Raw genomic sequence first — 3,909 nt, 5'->3', positions numbered from 1 at the left:
TTGACACAAGGTTTCATTTGTGGCACCTAAAATGATGTCATCCACATAAATTTGTATAACAAGCATATCATTTTCTTTATGTTTTAAGAAGAGAGTGGTATCGAATTTTCCTCTTGTGAACCCATTTTCTAAAAGAAATTTTCCTATGCGCTCATACCAAGCTCTTAGTGCTTGCTTTAGTCCATAAAGGGCTTTTGAGAGTTTGTATACGTAATCGAGATGAGTGTGGCTCTCAAATTCAACAGGTTGCTTGACAAATACTTCTTCATTTATGTATCCATTTAAAAAGGCACTTTTAACATCCATTTGAAATAATTTGAAGTTTTTGTAACAAGCAAAAGCAAGGAGCATCCTAATGGCTTCTAGTCTAGCTATAGGGGCATAAGTTTCATAATAGTCAATACCCTCTTGTTGGTTATATCCTTGGACTACTAGTCTAACTTTATTTCTAACAGTGTTTCCATTTTCATCTTTCTTATTCCTAAATACCCATTTAGTGCCAATTATTGTAGTATTTTTGGGCTTAGGAACTAAGTGTCATACTTTGTTTCTTTCAAATTGATCTAATTCTTCTTGCATGGCATTTATCCAATTTTCATCATTTTCAGCTTCTTCAAAGTTTTTAGGTTCTAGATGAGATACGAAAGCAATGTGATTACATCCACTTCTAAGGTGAGATCGGGTGCTGACTCCTTGAGATGAACTACCTATGATAAGATCTGTTGGATGATTTTTTATAAACTTCCAAGCTTTAGGTAGTTCATGATTTTCTTTTTCTTCTGGTTGATTAGACTCTTGAGGAGAAGATCCTAGATGATCAATATTAGTATCTTGACAATTAGTGTCTTGATCATTATTTAACTTGAGTTGTTCTAATTCTCTTTCAATTCTAAAGGTAGTGACTTGGTTCTTTTCATCTATCTCAACAGGTGTTTTGGATGCGTGAGGATTTGTTTCATCAAATACAACATGGGTTGATTCTTGAACAGTTTGAATTCTTTTGTTAAATACCTTATATGCCTTGCTATTCATAGCATATCCTATGAAAATTCCCTCATCGGACTTTGAATCAAACTTAACTAAATGATCCCTATCGTTTAATATAAAACACTTACATCCAAAAACCATAAAATGTGAGATGTTAGGTTTTCTACCCTTCCATATTTCATATGGGGTTTTTCCTATCTTGGATCTAATGATGACTCAGTTACTAACATAGCATGCTGTGCTAACGGCCTCTACCCAGCAGTATTTTGGTAAGTTATGTTCGTTGAGCATTGTTCTAGTCATTTCTTGGAGTGTTCGATTTTTTCTTTCAACTACTCCATTTTGTTGTGGAGTTTTTGGTGCAGAGAAGTTGTGTGAATATCCATTTTCATTGCAAAAATCTTCAAGTTCTTTATTTCTAAACTCTCTTCCTCTATCACTCCTAATGTGTATAATTGACATTCCCTTTTCATTTTGGATTTTTCCACAAAAATGAATAAATGCATTACAGGTATCACTTTTGTTAGTGAGAAAAATTACCCATGTAAATCTAGAGAAGTCATCAACTATAACAAATACATACAACTTTCCGCTAATGCTAGCTACGTCATTAGGTCCAAAAAGATCAAGATGGATTAACTCTAAGGGTCTTGAGGTAGAAATTACTTTCTTAGTTTTGAAAGAGGTCTTAACTTGTTTTCCATATTGACATGCGTCACATATTTTGTCTTTCACATAATTGTCTTTTGGTAGGCCGTTTACAAGTTCTTTGGATGAAAGTTTATGAAGAAGATTCATGCTTACATAACCTAGTCTCCTATGCTATAGCCAACAATTTTCATTTGTAACAGCTAAACACTTAATGTTACAATTTGTCATATCATCAAACTCAATTGTATATACTTTGGATTCATGTTTTCCTATAAGGATGATATTTCCATTTGAATCATTTATTAAGCATTTTGTGGATTGGAAAGTAATGTTTAATCCTTTATCACATAGTTGACTAACGCTTAACAAATTATGTTTGAGAGTATCTATAAGAGCAACATTTTCAATAGCCAAGGATGAATTACCTATTTTACCTTTACCGATGATTCTCCCTTTGGCGTTATCTCCAAACGTGACTAGCCCTTCCTTTTTGTAGGTGAGGGAGAGGAATTTGCTTGCATCTCCCGTCATGTGCCTTGAGCATCCACTGTCGAGAAACCATTTGTTCTTTACGGAGTTGCTCTTCAAACATGCCTGCATACAACATCAAGTGATTTGTTTTGGTACCCACATTTTCTTGGGTCCTATTGGGTTAGTGTTCTTAATCACCCATTTGTAGTTCAAATTTTTTCCTCTATTTCCCTTGAAGGGGCAAGTAAATCGCACATGACCTTTTCTCTCACAATATAGGTAGACTTTATTAGTGTGTGAGGGGTTTAGTTTAGATGCATGACTTTTCTTTGATGCAGAGCTCCTTTTAGCATAGAGGTTTGCAAATCCCATCGATTCTGAAGATAATAGGCCGTATCCTAAACGTTCTTTGAAAATTCCAAATTTTTGAGCTCCAAGTAATTTATCAAAATTTTTCTTACTATTTGTAAATTTATATATAGTATTGCTTTGATCTTCCACCTTCTTTTTCAATGAAGAGTTTTCTTGAAGAAATTCAATTAATTGACTTTTCAAGCTTTCAATTTCTTTTTGAGAGGACTCTTTGTAGTTTGAGTATTCTTTAGAAAGCTTTTCTTTTTCAAGACGAAAAGATGCATTTTCAGCTTTCAAGGTGTCACACGAGCAAATCTGTTTTTGTTTGTATTTTGAATAATTTTCTTCTAAAAGTTTGAGTTTCTTTTTAAATGCTTTTAGTTCAACATAAATTTTTCTACAATTTTCCTCTAATTCTTCATATGAAGGGAGATATTCGTCATCAGAACTTACCTTACTTTGTTCGTTTGCCATAAGGCAGAAATGAGCGACTTCTTCTTCGACTTCTTCGTCGGTTGAGATTCCATCCAATTTATCCCATTTAGTTGTGTTCATTGCTTTGAACCTCTTCTTGTCTCCTTGTTGATTGTTGCTTTTGTTTTTGAAGAGAGGGCAATTGGTCATACGGTGCCCGATCTTTTTGCAGCTGTAGCATCTGATGCTCGATTCTCCTTTCTCCTTTTGTTTGTCATTTCGTTTGTTCATCAAAAAATTTCTGAATCTTCTCGTAAGTAGGGCAACTTCATCGTCATCATCATTCTCCTCCTCTTCTATGATCTCTTTTTGCTTCTCGGCTTTCAGAGCAATTCCGATAGCCTTCTTGGGTACTTTAGCTTCAGCAGTAGCATTTTTCCGCTTGATCTCATAGGTCATGAGAGACCCAATTAGTTCGTCAAGTGTGACCTTTGAGAGGTCCTTTGCTTCCTCAATTACTATGGACTTTACGTGCCAAGATGTCGATAGTGAACGAAGCACTTTCTACACTTTATCTTCCATAGAGTACTCTCAACCGAGAGCTTTTAGTCCATTAGTGATGTGTGTGAACCGTGTGAACATAGCTGTAATTGTTTCTCCTTCTTCTATTTTGAACATTTCATATTCTTTTACAAGCATATTAATTTTTGATCTTTTTACCTGGGTAGTGCCTTCATATGTTACCTGAAGTTTTTCCCACATTTCCTTGGTCGTGTTGCAACCGCATATCCGGTTGTACTCTTCATCACTTACAGCGCAATATAGGAAGTTCTTGGTCTTAAAGTTGAGCTATGCCAGCCTTGCATCTGCCCCGGGAAGTTTTCCAATGGGTATGTCATCACCGTCTTCATTTTTGAAGGTGTAGTCTCATTTAGTGATGACATTCCACATACGGTAGTCATAGGCCTGGATGAAGATAGACATTCGATCCTTCCATGCTAGGTAGTTAGTTCCACAAAACTAGGGAGGGCG

Source organism: Malania oleifera, chromosome 1 (genome assembly GCF_029873635.1).
Source record: "Malania oleifera isolate guangnan ecotype guangnan chromosome 1, ASM2987363v1, whole genome shotgun sequence".
Lineage (NCBI taxonomy): Eukaryota > Viridiplantae > Streptophyta > Magnoliopsida > Santalales > Ximeniaceae > Malania > Malania oleifera.
This window is presented reverse-complemented; position numbering follows the sequence as displayed.